The 16,374-nt window shown below is 48.6% G+C and overlaps 1 protein-coding gene across 5 annotated transcripts in view; it reads right to left on the bottom strand.

Annotated features, from left to right (window-relative positions):
* LOC146833388 (single-pass membrane and coiled-coil domain-containing protein 3-like) overlaps positions 1 to 16,374 on the bottom strand; it is a 389,302-nt gene that overhangs the window by 91,250 nt on the left and 281,678 nt on the right. The gene's annotated exons all lie outside the window — the stretch shown is intronic.

The following is a 16,374-nucleotide window of genomic DNA, read 5'->3' as shown; positions in this document are numbered from 1 at the left end:
ACACACAAACATGGCATGTGTAGCCATCAGTGGAGTAAACTGATCTTTGGCATCGTGTGCACAATGATGTGCCATTGAACATGTTGGCACTGTGCAATGTTGATGTCTGACAGATGGCCATCACCATTGTATGGCACCCATATCGCGGTAGCTACCGTCTGGCCCTGGCGGTGTGTCACCGGCACCCCCATTCACACAAGTGCGGTAGTCATAGGCATGGAGACATGTGGAAATGGCGGTTTGCATGCCCCGCCACTAAAATCGTGGTAGCGCACACCGGTGACCTGCAGTGTTACACCGCCATGGAGTTCGCCCTAGAGCCAATGCGAAGCTCGATAGCGGTGGCATGATGCAATTTTGAAGATTACGGTAGGCGTGCTCCGCCACCGTGGATGCGGTCATTGGATGTATTTGAAAGAGGCAGACCTGGACCACCAATTGCTGCAACTTGGCACCTTTGAAACGACCCCAGGGGGCTATATATGTGGGAGTGAGCCTCACATTGCCACTGCTCACAGAGCCTGCTGCCTGAGACCCCTCACCTGCTGCTGGCTCCAGGGACTGCTGCCTGAGAGCCCTCACCTGCTGCTGCCTCCAGGGACTGCTGCCTGAGACCCCTCACCTGCTGCTGCCTCCAGGGACTGCTGCCTGAGACCCCTAAGCTGCTGCTGCCTCCAGGGACTGCTGCCTGAGACCCCTCACCTGCTGCTGCCTCCAGGAACTGCTGCCTGAGACCCCCTCACCTGCTGCTGCCTCCAGGGACTGCTGCCTGGGAACCCTCGCCACCAAATTCCCTGCTGTTGTCTTATGTCTACATTGATGGCAAGGACAGAGAAGATCCGTGTCAGTCCCTTCACGAGCGAGGAGCTGGAGGTCCTGGTGGACGAGTTGCTCACACAGTATCCAAGGCTATATGGTGCCCCAAATGTTGTGGTAAGTCTTCAACAGTGGTGTGGTAGGGCAGGGGGGCCACACATGTAGTGGACTGATGCAGTATGTGCCTGGGAGTGTGGTGTAGTGTTATGCACTGCCTGACATGCTGTCTCCAGTGGGAGGGTGTGTGTACCCAATGCCACAGCTTTCCCTCCCTGCACATGTATGTATGAGTGACCCGTGTTGTGTTGTCAGCCATACAGTGACACAGAAGGTTGTTCATGCTGTAGTCAGGACCGTGATTGCTTTGCTGGATGTCTGTGTGTGCCCCTGTAGTACATCTCAGTGTGAGCCCAGCTGGCCTGCACAGTCCCCGCCTACAAAGACAAGGACAACTCACTCGACTTACAGAGTATGACATCAGTCTTGTCACATATCACTCCAGCTATGGTCCATCTCAGCACTGTGGTTTGCACACAACTGCCCTTGTGATTGACATATTGGATTTGTGATCTCATGTCCATCCATGTGACCACCATGACACATTCAAATATTCACAAGACAGGGACATTGATGGCTGCGCAGTCTTGGACACAGTGAGTCCACCCACAAACACAGGTTGACATGTGATGTATGTGTTGCTCAAACAAACAATGGACTGGAGATGTGGGCAGGCTATATGGGTGTTTCAGTGCTGGCATCCAGCATGTGTGTGAGATGTGCAGTGACTGTGTTCCCCCTCACACCTGCATGCTTTAACATCAGCTTTTCCCATGCAGGGGTCCCATGTGGGCTGTACTATAGTCTCTGATTGACCTATCGTTAGATATGTGATGATGTTGTACCTTGCTGCCATACTGATAGATGATGGTACATGGCACTGTCCCTGATCATTTCTCCCTCTTGTCTCCCATGCCTGCAGCTCAAGGTACACCAGCGTAAGGCCGTGTGGAGGGCCATTGCAGCAAAGGTGCGAGCCCTGGGGGTCTCAAACCGACGGCGCACCCACTGCCTCAAGAGATGGGACGACATCAGCCGGCTGGCAAAGAATGTGGCGGAGATGACCCTGGCGCTGCTTCCTCTCAATGGGCGTCTGGCACGGCAGAGCATGACACCACTAATGGGGCGCATCTTGGCGGTGACACAGCCTGAGCAGGATGCACGTTTGAAGGAGCATCAGCAGCAAGCCAGGGGTGAGCATTTGGGGAGTCTGACTTTGGCTGGGATTGGCTGCATGTGTACAGAGCCTGTGCCAGCGCTGGCCTATGTGATGTTGGTAGTGTGATGCTGTGGCATGTAAGTGGAAAGGTAAATATGCCAACAAGGGGTTTTGTTTTAGAGTGATCTATTATTTATAAATTTCAATGATTTGAATCAATAAACATGTTAAGATGAAATAACACCACTGTGAAATCAATCCAATGATCTAAACATCATAAATCTATAATGACAACAACACACACGGGGGTTCTTTTTGTGATTTAAACACAATGATTTTTATAGTTTCATCCAAAGTAAAAAGAGTACAAAAGAGACATAAATTAAAGCAATATATCATGAAAACAAGGGACGAGATTAAGTCCTCATTTCATCTGAATAAACACATCTATTCCTGATTAGTTTGAACAGAGATAAAACTCTTTTTGAGCATATAATCTACTGTACATAACAGATAAACTGGAATTAGATGGTAAAGTCGACGTTTCGGTCTTGGGTGGTGTCAATCCGTCAGACCATCTTCAGGACAATAATTGCATAAAAGAAGACTCCTAAACAAACATAATGCAAATAGTCACATAGATGTGAACATTTTTCGCGCTAACAAATTTATGTACAAAGTCTAGAACACAAACTCCAACCCGTGTGCGAGAAATAAAGTTGTCAATATTATTTATCAAAAGAATCTGAGCTATATCAATCATCTAATGTTGAAAAAAGCTATTTACCAATAATTCATTTAGAATAATTGCTTTCTATAGAAACACATGATTTTTTATAGGTGACCATGCTTACTTAGAGGTCTCAATAGCGTTCTCACGTGACTTTGATTAAAATCGTGAAGATATTTACACTGCAAATGAAGAAAACCAAAATTCAGTATTTAATTAAAAAGTTATAATATTGTGTCAAAGAGATAGTGAATCATATCCTACCATGAAGTACTTGGCACCTGCAACTGCCAATTCGTACTAATACGGGAGTCAATCCTGCCGTAGTTTTATTGCTGTGTAATAGAAATGAATCGGAGTGTATTATGTAATCATTCACCTATATGTCTTCTATATCATTTTAACTTCGTTTATAAATCACATCAAGTAATCTATTTTTAAATAACTACATATATTATTGATGGCACAGCAGAAAATTAGGTTCCTACAATGACTAACAGCACTATTACTGCGATTGTGATTTATAAACGAAGTTAAAATGATATAGAAGACATATAGGTGAATGATTACATAATACACTCCGATTCTTTTGACAAACAATATTGACAACTTTATTTCTCGCACACGGGTTGGAGTTTGTGTTCTAGACTTTGTACATAAATTTGTTAGCGCGAAAAATGTTCACATCTATGTAACTATTTGCATTATGTTTGTTTAGGAGTCTTCTTTTATGCAATTATTGTCCTGAAGATGGTCTGACGGATTGACACCACCCAAGACCGAAACGTCGACTTTACCATCTAATTCCAGTTTATCTGTTATGTACAGTAGATTATATGCTCAAAAAGAGTTTTATCTCTGTTCAAACTAATCAGGAATAGATGTGTTTATTCAGATGAAATGAGGACTTAATCTCGTCCCTTGTTTTCATGATATATTGCTTTAATTTATGTCTCTTTTGTACTCTTTTTACTTTGGATGAAACTATAAAAATCATTGTGTTTAAATCACAAAAAGAACCCCCGTGTGTGTTGTTGTCATTATAGATTTATGATGTTTAGATCATTGGATTGATTTCACAGTGGTGTTATTTCATCTTAACATGTTTATTGATTCAAATCATTGAAATTTATAAATAATAGATCACTCTAAAACAAAACCCCTTGTTGGCATATTTACCTTTCCGCATTTATTTGCCCAAGCCCTCAAGGGTATATTGGGTTTGACCCTTATCTAATATTGTGGCATGTAAGTGGCTTCTGGCCAGGGTGCCTGTGGCATGCATTTGCCCTACCTGTACTTGCAAGGTAGATTTGGATGCTGTGCCTTCACATTACATTCTGAGTTGTGCTCTTCAGGTTTCTTCTGCATTGGTGTAGTCTTGGGAATCCCAAGGGAGGGAACAGCAGTGTGCCCAATCTGACTGTGCGTACATCAATGCGTCCATTGCATGCACCCATATTGGGGAGGGCTAGACATCTTACAGCAATGTGCAGCATTCTATTGTCCTCAAGGTACGACATGGTGGGTGGCATGGGTTAATGTCTATTGTGGACTGTCATGTTGTAGTCTGGGTCTGTGCTGTCCCCTCCTGTTCCATTCAGTTCTGTCATTGGCAACAAGTATTGTGCCCCCATCATGTCCCTAGATGTGCTCAGAACTAGTTGTGTGTCTGTTTGAACAGAGCCACAAGCTGTGTGGTCATCACATGGCTCACTCATGCCCGAGTTTTCAGTTTCCACGCACTGATTGAGTCTATGTAGTGAGTTGGCACGATGTGATTGCACAGGGTGGTGTGCAACATGTAGATTTGCTCTACTTTTGTCATGCATTGCTTGCATGTTTGTTCTGTTTTTGCGACTGACCTGATCCTACATCTCTCTCTCCCATGCAGAATCACCTGTGGTTACGGAGGGACAGGAGAAGGACACCAGTGGGGGTGAAACTAGCACCACAGCTGCCCAGGAGCCTGGTGATACAGATGTCACCAGCGCATCAGAGGGGGACAGGAGTCTGCTGGAGGAGTCCCAGCCTGAGACGCAAAGCACCAGATCATCCGATGCCAGCGGGGATGCATCCTTGTTGGAGGGCACAGGGAACGGGGACTCTGCATCGACTTCCACCACACAGCGACCATTGCCCACCCTCCCAGCCACTTCCTCTGGTGCTGCCTGTGTCTGCCTCAGTAAGAGTGAAAGAGTGTCCTTCACCCCTGGCACTGCTGCCCCTGTCCCCCTGCTGCAATCAGTGCTGAGTCTGTGGACCTTTTGCGCCAGTTGTGTGTAGGCCAAACAGCTCTCCTCAATGCCTTCATTGACCACGACAAGAAATTGACCCAGGTGGTTGCTTTCATGGAGGACACACATTCCGATGTGGGTGGGCTGCACCGGACAGTCCAGGCTTTATCATCAACAGTGACGTCTGCCCTGCAACAGGCACATTCTCAAAGTCCAGCTCCAGTCCCTTTGTCCCTCCCCCCCAGGCAGTGGCCACGTCTGACGATAGTGACCACCGTCCACATACATCAAAGTCACGATACAGTACACGGAGCACACAGCAGCAGCAACCCAAAAGGTCCCGTGCGCAGACACCATCCCCACAGAAGACCAAAGGCACCCCAGAGCGCAGGGAGAAAAGCCCGTCAGGCAAAACCAGTGGACAATTAGCAAAGCAGCAGACCTCAGGGACACATGCCTCAGTGGCAACCCCATCCAAGGACTCTCTTGCCCCTAAAGCATCTTGTAAAGATAATTGTACAGTGTCTGTGCCCACCAAAGAGGTTGTGCATGCCAAGGGTACACCTAGGAAGGGCTCAAAGGCAGTATCACCAACCACCTCGACTCCCATTCCAAGCCAAGTGAAGCAGGGGCCGGAGGGCACTGTAGGGGTAACACCTAGTAAACAGGGAAAGGGGGGGCAGAGGTGAAGCAAGGAAAAGCATTCCGCTGGGTCCAGCACATCACCAGAGGGGCTGCCAGCGCCTGCACCTGCTGCAGCAGTGGTGGTGTGTGTGCCTGTTGTGCCCACACCAATTCCCATTGATCCCAAGTCAGGCAAGCCATTTAGGATCCCCAAGAAGTAGAAGGGCACCCCTCCACAATCTCCCAGTCACACCGTGACTCCCGTCTGCATGACTCCACCTCCAGGTGCCACTACAGCACCTGGTCCAAGCAGCCCTCCAGCTTGCCAAGCCACTGATAGCTCTACCTTAGCTGTTCCGTTCTTTCCCCCTTTAAGTGCCCCGACAGTCCCCGAGACATAGCCAGCTCCCAGTCCACCTGACAGCTAAGTCTGAGTGTTAGTCACCCTCACACACCTGTGTCTCACACAGGTGGGCCTGTACTGCACAGTGTTCCCCCTGACTGTGTTGCTGAACATGGAAAGGTACAGTCGCACACATTTCCTGTGCAGCTTCTCATGGACTCAGTCTGCTGTTTGTCATGCCCACTGGCCTTGCCATTCACTGCTGTTTTGCCCTTGCCTGTGCAGCTTCTCATGGACATGCTCTGCACTCTGCCCTGGCCACTGGCCTTGCCGTTCACTGCTGTTTTGCCCTTGCCTGTGCAGCTTCTCATGGACATGCTCTGCACTCTGCCCTGGCCACTGGCCTTGCTGTTCACTGCTGTTTTGCCCTTGCCTGTGCAGCTTCTCATGGACATGCTCTGCATTTTGTGCCTTACTCTTCTCTTTTGATGGTGCCTATCTGTGCAATTTGTGAATAAAGACAGGTGCTCCAGTTGTCTATTTTGTCAGTGTCCTTACTGAATAAAGTTATTTTGCTGTGTGTAAATGGTTTACTGTGCCACAGGGTCTGTGTGCCACTTCAACATGGTCTATGTTTGGGCTCACTTGCTCTCTTTTTTTCAGGGGTGACAGGGTCTTCAGTTTTTCTTGGCACAGATGCTTGTGGTGGCAAGGGTGTCAATTTCGAATGGTTTGTCGTCATTTACTTAATTAGTTCATGTTGGCTCTATTGTACACATGTCAGGTTGGGGGGCACTGTCGGCACAGGGTGGGTTTCTGCACACAGTATTGCAGGCAGGTTGTCCAGGGTCATCATGTGTGTGTTCTTCTTATATGTGTGCCCAGTGGTGTATGTGTGTGGTCATCTTGTGATGGCCAGTCACCCTAGTCCCATGGCTTACTTTCCATGTGTGCTCTTGGATGGCCAGGTAGTGTGCAGTGTGAAGGGGTGAGTTTGTGGGGAGTGTTGATGTGTACATGCCTCTGTTCTGTCAAATACACACATGTCACCCAGGTGTTGTGTGCCTGTTGTTTTGATTGTTCATTTCTGTGGATGTGGTTGTATGCCCATGTGTGAGTTGTATGTTGTGCACTGTGTTGGTGTGTCCCTGCAGTTCTGTCTGACTCCTACTTGTTTTTGTCACTTGTGAGTATGCAGAGGGTGTTACTGGCAATTCAGTGTTGTGTTTTGTTACACATCCATGTGTCTGGTGGCTGTTTGTGGGGTCTGTGCAGACCTTCTGCTCCACACTGCCATTGTGGTTGTGTTTTCTCATGCCTTGCTGTCCCATGGTGCCTTCTTGCCTCCAGTGTGGCATGTTGTGTGTGTTGCCATGCCATTCCCTATCTGTGCTTCAACTGCCTACCCATTGTGGGTCTGCACTCCCTCTCTTTGTGTATGGTACACTCCTGCCATGTCCCCTACTGACATGCAGTACACTTCACTTTGGTGTCAGCTGTCCCCTTGGTTTGTATGTGTGTGTGGCTCCCCATGACTTCATTTGTGCAACTGTGCTTTGTGGTGCAGTTCTTTGTCCAGGGTCAATGTGTCACTCAGTGCATTTCCCCAATGGGTCATGTGTGATGTTCTTGTGCTGTTTGTCAGTCATGGTCTGCTATGCAGTCCAACTGTGTGTGCTGCCCTGTCCTGTGGTCAAGTTGTTTCCATATTTGTGTCCCAAACCTGTGCATCTATTGGGTGTTGTGTTGGATGTATGTGTGTTGGCTGTGTTATTGCTTCACTTCCTGGGTGTACTGTTGTCTTTGTGCTGTGCTGTATGGTGTTGTGTGGGTTGCCGTTCTGTCACTGATGTCTGTGTGTGGCTGGTATGCTTGCTGTGCACACACAGCTTGTTGTGCATGCAGTGCTGTGTGTGTATGTTGCCTTGTGATTGCCTGGTGGGCATCCCCTGATATCCTGCTGTGTTTGCTATGTGATTGTTCTGCCTGTGCATCTGTTGTTTGTTTGATGTGGCTGTGTTGTTCTGTGATGGTGCACTTCTTGTGTGTGTTGTGGTATGTTGTCTGTGCATTGTTCCAGAGTGATGAGGTTGTGCACTCCTGTTGTGTCTGTGCTCCAATTGCCTTTCCCCAGTTTAGCTGCACAGGGCATGTCTGTTGTTGTTGTTGTGGCTCTGTGTGTGTTTCAGTTGAGTTATGTGTTTGTCTGTTGTATTAGTTTCCACATTTGTGGTGGAATCCCTGTGTGTGTGTGTGTGTGTGATGTTTGTGGCTGAGCCCAGGGTGTGTGGTTGTTTGTGTGTGTATTGCCTGTCAAGTTTTGCCAGCCTTCAGTGTGTTTGGCACTGGTGTTGTGTTCTGCTGGTGCAAGGGGGGTATGTGTGTAGATTCTTACTGGTGTTTGTCAGTCCTGAGGTGTGTAGATGGTCCCAGTGTGTAGTGCTGCTGGTGTACTCCTGTGAAGTAGTTGTATGGATGTGTGGCTGTTCCCAGTTTGACTTCAGGGCCTTCCTTTCATCCTTGTGCCTATACATGGTTTGCCTTGCTGTTTATCTGTGTTGTTGCACTGAGCTGTCTGTGGTTTGATTTCACTGACTGTGCCAGCCATGTGTGCTTTGATGGTGTGAGGGTGTTGTGCTCTGTTCCTTGTGTTGATGTGATGTACACATGCTTGTCGTGTGGCTCCATGGCCTTCCATTTGTGTGCAGCCCACTTTGTTGTGATCCATTGCTGTTGGCATGTGGGGTGTGTATGTGTGTGTCAGTCTGTGGTATGTATGTGTGACTGTGCAGGCTGTGTGTCCATTTGGATGTTGATTCCTTGTGTGTGTTCGTTTGTTGCTTGTCCTCATCTATGTGTCCCTGAGTGTGGTGTAGTGTGTGTTTCCCTGGCCCTGTGCTACTGTGCTGTGTGTTCCTGTGCAGCCACTCCTGCATTGTGTGTCTCCATGATTGTTTGTTGTGTGGTGCAGGGTATGGATTGCCCTGGCTTGTAGTTGTGCATGGGGTGCACAGGGGGGGCACATGGCGTGTGCCTTCATGGGGTGTGCTAGTGTGTGGTGGGAGTGGGTGTGTCCCTGTGGTCTTTGTGCCCTGCCCATGCCTGGCACTGGCCCTGCCTTCTGCATTGTGCGCATGCATTTGCTTGTGTTCGCCACAGCAAAGACGTGACCGGGACATTGATGCATGGTGGCGGTAGATGTGTGTCCAGGATGCAGCGGGGTGACTTTGTGGCAGGTGGGTGATGTGTGGGGGCCCTTGTGGATGTGTCCTTGTCCCCTCTAGGGTGTCTGATGTGGATTTGGACCCTGTGTCCGGTCGTGGGTTGTGTGTTGTCTTATTACTTACCTGCGTCGGTCCATGAGTTCCTGGTGATGTAGCAGGTAAAGCACCGGAAAGACGTGTAGGGCAGGGTCCATTGCGGTCGTGTCCGGGTGGAGTGGACCGGTACTCTGGTTTCGCGCTCCGCTGTTGAGTTTCCGCCGTCTCTGGTTGGACGGTGTCTCTGCTGCGGTGCGTCTGCTTGCTTGAGTCATCCTAATTTGTGGAGCAGGGCGGACGTCATTCTGCACAGCGGAGGGGAGGGTCTCCATTGGCTCGCACCGCCGCGGTGGCAGGCGCACTTTGATGGCGGTGCGCGACGCACTGCGGCGGTTGGAAATTGGCCTATGTTTGACCATATTAATGGCGGCCGTGATGTCCGCTGCTAGCGGATGGAAAAAGGCATTTTTCTGCCCGCCAGCGCAGCGGTGGTCCCACCGCCCTACATCCTAATGGACCCCTTAAGTGTTTAAAATCCTAGTTGGTATGAGGATATTGGTAAGTCACAACCTCTTCTTCTAATACCACAGGCAGTTCCTCCCAGGTAATAATCATAAATGACACAAAGGTGTTTTCACCTCTCACAGAAAGTTGTGTAAATCTTCTCCGATATTCAAGCCCATAGGGGTCTTTGTGTTCAGCTCGACAATGTATCTTGATTCGAGCTGGCGCAACTTTTTCTCCCTATTGCCTCCCCGTTTGTTGTGTGGCACCGCATCAATAACAAAATATTATAAACAATTCAAATTGTTGTTATGAATTGCTTTAAAATGCCTGGCGACTGGGTAGGCTGGGTCGGAGTTCACTATCGCACGTAAGTGTTGTAAAATACGGACATACATTTGCCGTTTAGTGCTACCCACGTAGCATAAATTACAGCTACACTTTAACACATAAACTGCGTAGTCAGTTCTACAAGTGTAGTGTTCTCTGAGTGCGAAAGGTCTATCTGAAAAGGGTGTCAAATATGTGGCAGTATTACTGCCAAACTTGCAGGCCCGGCATGAGCTGAACTTGAAGAATCCCTTTCTTGGGGACAATCAATTGTCCATCTTGTTAGTTTCAGAGCTATTCCTCACTAGGTCGTTACGCATCGAATAGGCTCTTCTGAAAGTAACGGTGGGAGTTCTCGGGACACCCTTTTTCAGTGTCGGGTCGGTGAGGACAATGGGCCTTTGTTTTCTAATGATGGTTTTTATGCATTTAGCCTGTCTGCTATTGCCTGTAATCAGTCTCAATTCAATATTGTCATTGCATGGGATTTCGCTTGGTTCTGCTATTACTGCATCCACATGCCTGTTGGGGTCAAGTAGAGCTGCTCGATCTTTTGCATTCGCCTCCCTCAAGGCCACTTCCAATTTCTTGGACTGGTACCCCCTTGCCACAAGTCTCTTTTTGACCTCCATTTGATGATATGTTCGGGCTTCTGGTGTGCTGCATGCCGAATATGCTACTTACCAGTATGCATCTGTTCTTGGCATGTAGGGCTGCTGACATTCATATCTGTGCATAGATCGCCGCCTAGTGTTGGGTCCGGATGATTGCACATTGTTGTCCTGGAAGAGTCTTCGAAGTATCATGAGATAGGTGGCTCCTCCCCTGGACTACAGTGCGCATGGGCATCCTCTCCATCCTCAGATTGTTTTTCGCCATTGTGGCAGTGATGGAGTAGATATAGTAAGTGATGACCATGCTATACAGTAATTCTGAGTGCTGCAGCCGCTACAGGCGCCGGGGAGGAGGGTGGGCGATATGAATGTCAGCAGCCCTACATGCCAAGTACAGATGCATACTGGTAAGTAGCATATTCGGTTCAAGGCATGTGGGCTGCTGAATTCATATCTGTGCATAGATTAGATAGCAGTCCCTTTATTAGAAGCGGCTGCCTGTGCCAGCTGCAGCAGTCTGAAAAAGAGTTTTGAGAACAGCCTGTCCTACAGCTGCCTGCTGTTGTGAGTGTACATCTACACAGTAGTGTTTGGTAAATGTATGTATAGTGGACCATGTGGCTGCTTTACATATTGCCTCTAAAGGAATGTTCCCTAGGAAAGCCATGGACGCCCCTAACTTACGTGTTGAGTGGGCTCTGGGAGGAATAGTTAATGTGCGTTTAGCTTTGTCATAGCAATTTTGAATACATTTAACGATCCATCTGGCTATCCCCGCTTTGGAAATGGCGTTGCCCTTGTGTTGTGGAGAAAAAGCAACGAACAGTTGTTTTGTTTTCCTAAAATCTTTTGTTCTGTCTATGTAGTACATGAGGGCCCTTTTTACATCTAGTGTATGGAGCATCCTCTCTGCGACAGATTCTGGATTTGGAAAGAAAACAGGCAGTTCAATAGTCTGATTTATGTGGAACTGCGTTATTACTTTAGGCATGAATGTGGGGTTCGTACGTAGTACAACTTTGTTTGCGTGAACCTGTATGAATGGCTCTTGAATGGTTAGTGCCTGGAGTTCACTAACTCTTCTTAATGAAGTGATTGCCACTAAGAAAGCTACTTTCCAGGTGAGGAATTGAAGCTCACATGAATGTAGAGGTTCAAAAGATGGACCCATTAATCTGGTGAGGACCACATTCAGGTTCCACACTGGTGCTGGCGGGTGTCGTGGAGGAATCACTCTTTTGAGTCCCTCTAAAAAGGCTTTGACGGCAGGCACTCTGAATAAAGAGAGGTGCTGCCTGTTCTGAAGATAGGCTGCTATCGCGGTTAGATGTATACGTATGGAGCTGTATGCCAGATTGCATCGGTATAAGTGTAATAGGTAACAGATTATGTTTTGAATGGATGCATCCAGCAGATTAATGTCATTGTTTTTGCAGTAAATGACAAATCTTTTCCATTTAGCCGCATAGCAAGCTCTGGCCGTGGGTCTCCTGGCCTCCTTGATGATATTCATACATTCAGGAGGCAGGTTCAGGTAGCCAAACTCTAAGACTTCAGGTGCCAGATCGCCAGGTTCAGCTGTTGCGGATCTGGGTGCTGAATTTCGCCATGGTTCTGCGTTAAAAGTGTGGGTGTTAGCCGCAGCCTTTGATGCGGCACCACGGAAAGTTCTAGAAACGTGGTGTACCATGGCTGGCGTGCCCACGTTGGAGCAACCAGGATGAGTGTCATTGAGTGTTGCCTCAGTTTGTGTGCCACTAGCGGTATTAATGGCGCTGGGGGAAAAGCGTACGCAAATCTGCCTGACCAGTTCATCCATATCGCATTGCCCTGCGACTGTGGATGCGGGAACCTGGCGGCAAAGCCTCGGCATTTTGCGTTTTCCCTTGTGGCAAATAGGTCTATCTCTGGATGACCCCACTGCTGGAAGTATGGTTGGAGTACTGATGGATGTAGCTCCCACTCGTGTATTTGGTGGCTGTGTCTGCTGAGCAGATCCGCCATCTGGTTGTCTTTGCCTGGGAGGTGTTCCGCCATGAGGAACATGTTCCTCTGAATGGCCCACTTCCACATGCTCTGAGCCAGATGAGACAACTGTGGAGAGTGTGTTCCTCCCTGCTTCTGTATGTAGTACATGGCAGTCTTGTTGTCCGTCCGGATGTACACGACTTTGTTGCACAAGTGTACTTTGAATGCCTTCATGGCTAGGAAGATTGCCATCAGTTCCAGAAGGTTGATGTGCATCTTCTTTTGCTGTGTCGTCCATAGTCCCTGCACTGTGTAATTGAGTACATGAGCTTTCCATCCCTGGAGAGAGGCGTCCGCCGTCAGTATTATTTGTGGAACAGGCTCTTGGAACGGTCGGCCCTTGCAAAGGTTTTGTGGATTCCACCAATGCAGAGAGTTGTATGCCCGACCGCTCACCAACACTAGGTCCTTCAACTGTCCCTGAGCCTGATTCCATTGACGTGCCAAGCACTCCTGAAGCGGGCGCATATGTAGTCTCGCGTGCGGGACTATGAAGATGCAGGAGGCCATCATGCCTATCAACTGCATGAACACTCGCGCTGGAAGGGAGTGTTGAGGTCTGAATTTGTTTATCAGCAGTTGTATGCTGTTGATCCTCACTAAATTTGGCTGAGCTTTGGCTGCTAGAGTGTTTATGGTGGCGCCCAGGTACTGCCGTACGTGGGCGGGTTGAAGATGTGATTTTGGATAATTTAGTGAGAATCCCAGACTGTGAAGAAGGTGAATGGTGTGGGACATGTGGCTGGCACACTGCTGGGCTGACTTTGCCTGAACAAGCCAGTCGTCCAGGTAAGGGAAGACGTGAATGTGCTGTCTCCGCAAGTGTGCAGCCACTGTTGCCAGGCACTTGGTAAAGACCCTGGGCGCTGTTGTTACTCCGAAGGGGAGGACTTTGAACTGATAATGTTGATCCTGAATAGTGAACCTGAGATATTTCCTGTGTGTGGAAATACGCATCCTTCAAATCTAGTGTTGCTAGGAAGTCTCCCTGACTGAGTAACGGCAGAACCTGCTGGAGGGTGAGCATATGAAAATGCTCTGACAGAATGTATCGGTTGAGAGGTCTTAGGTCCAGTATAGGTCTGAGAGACCCGTCCTTTTTTGGGATTAAGAAGTACAGAGAGTACACCCCTGACCCTTGTTGTTTTACAGGCACGAGCTCTATGGCTCCTTTTTGCAGCATACTTAGTACTTCCTGCTGCAATAATGTCAAGTGCTCTGCGGACATAGGACGGTGTCTTGGTGGTATGTTGGGTGGATTGGATGTTAATTCTAGACAATAACCGTGCTGGACAATGTCTGTGACCCACCTGTCTGTGGTGATGGATCTCCAGACCGGCAGGAACTGTTGTAGTCTCCCCCCGACCGGTGTTATGTGGTCGGGGGCAGTGACAAGACGTCACTGTTTGTTATTGGCGGAGGACCTGGTGTTGTTGTTTCCTTTGCCTCTGCCTTTGGTGCTGGGTCCACGGTATCCACCCCTATTGTTCTTATTATAGGTACTCTGGGTACCTCCTTTATTGTACGGCTGCTGGGACCCCTGACCTCTAGCTGCTCCTGTATTCCTGGGGCGACAAAAGGAGCCACTCCGAAACTGCTGCGATTGTAGAGCCCCCATAGATTTTGCAGTTTCAGTGTCCTTTTTAATCTTTTCTAGTGTGGTGTCAACTTCTGGGCCAAATAAAAAGTCTGGGTTGACTGGTTGATGCAAGATATTAGTTTGAATGTCAGGTTTGAAACCTGATATTCTTAACCATGCGTGCCTCCTTAACATCACACTAGTGTTGATTGCCCTTGCTGCAGTGTCAGCTGCATCTAGTGCGCATTTGATGGACGCATTTGTAATGAGTTGTCCCTCTCTGATGAGGAGCTCCGCTCCCTCTTTGTAGTCATCTGGTAGGTGTTCTATCAGTGTTTCTAGGGTATCGTAGTGGGACCTGTTGTATCTGGCTAGGAGTGCCTAGGTGTTGGCAAGGCGCCAGATGTTTGCTGCTTGTGCTGCCACCCTTTTTCCCGATGTTTCAAGCACTTTGGACTCCTTGTGCGGAGGAGGAGCATCACCCGTAGTCTGCGAGTTTGCTCTTTTGCGAGCATTAGAAACGACCATTGAGTCCAATGGCAATTGACCCTTAATGTACATTGGGTCTCCTGGGGCTGGTCTGTATTTTTTTTCTATTCTTGGGTTTAATACCCGTGTTCTGGTTGGCTCCTTAAAGATGTCATTAGCCTGTTTAATAACCCCTTTTAGCATTGGTAGAGTCTTGACCGTTCTTTCTGATGTTGAGAACGTGTCCACCAAGAAATCCTCTTCCACAGAGTCAGAATGAAGTTCCACTCCGTGATTGGCAGCTGCTCTTTCAATGAGGGCGTTAAAAGCAGCAGTATCTTCAGCGGGAGATGGTTTTATATTATAAACATTAGTGTCAGGAGCATTTTGTGTGTCTCCTGGGTCATTAGGGTCTCCCCATGCTTGATCCTGGTCCTGCTGTTGTTCATCAGGGTCATTATCCATAGGATAAGAGGTATACTCATCATAGCCTTCTCCTGCATCCGCCTCCGAGTGTGTGGGAGAAAAGTATTGTGGTTCCTGATTATATGTTTGGTAAGGTTCCACAAGCACTGGTGTGGAACCTGACGCCATTTTCTTTTTGAGTGGAATTTTGTATGACTCCAAAGTGTTTACTGGGACAATTTTGCGCTTGCGGAACAGCAGTCTACCAGTTTCTACGTCGATAAACTGCTCCTGTGAGTCTTCGACATCTGTTCTTCCAGTCGACGCTGTTTTTGGTTGCTCGATACTCTTCCTAAGTTCGACCATCTTAGGTGTCCCCGGTGGTGGCAATCCAAACGTGATCGGTGCCGGCGTCGAGGGAGCCTTGGCGACCTTCTTTGGTTCGGGGCCTTGTTTCGGTTCGAGAGTGTCCCGTTCCCTGATGCGCTTTAGGGACCCTGATACCTGCTTTAACATGGATGTCGACGGTGCTTTTGATCCGACAGGCCTCGACGTGGTCTCCGGTTTCTTTCCTGTCGTAGGGGCTTCGATCCGAAGTTTCAAATCGACGCTTTGTTGATTGGGTATCTTTGCAGTCTCAGCACCCCTCGGTGTTGATGTAGTCGGATCGACCACCTTGACTTTGGTCTTCGGCGCCTCAACCTTCGGTGCCATAGGCCTCTGCGTCTTCTCGGGACCGAGGGCCTTCGTTTGTTTCTCGGTGCCGAAGTCCTTTTTTGGTTTCTCGGTACCGAAGTCCTTCTTAGATTGTTCGGCTCCAATGTCCTTCTTTTGTGTTGACGGATTGGAAGGTTTCGATGCCTTCGATCCGACCAGGACCAGTTGCACTTTCAGTTTCGATTTGACCGGTGCAGCTTTCGGTTTCGATTTCGCGGGATCGACTCCAGTCTTTTTAGATATTTCTGGCTCCTTTGCAATGTTCGAAGCCGGGCCTTCAGGCGGGGCTGTAGAACGATCCGACCGATCTTGGGTAAGGCCCTTAGGCGAACCCTCGACCTGAGCTTTATGGAGACTATGTCCCTCGGCCTCCGCATCGACGGATTGGCCTAGCTCCTCGCCTGAGCTATCTTCCTCGGCCCCAAGGGCCTCATTGTCGTCTCCTACCTCGTCGACGACGTCTTCTTCCTCGAAGATCTCCTCGTCTTCATCGTCATATTGGG

The sequence above is a fragment of the Triturus cristatus genome, chromosome 4_2, assembly GCF_964204655.1.
Source record: "Triturus cristatus chromosome 4_2, aTriCri1.1, whole genome shotgun sequence".
In the NCBI taxonomy this organism is placed as follows: domain Eukaryota; kingdom Metazoa; phylum Chordata; class Amphibia; order Caudata; family Salamandridae; genus Triturus; species Triturus cristatus.
This window is presented reverse-complemented; position numbering and strand designations above follow the sequence as displayed.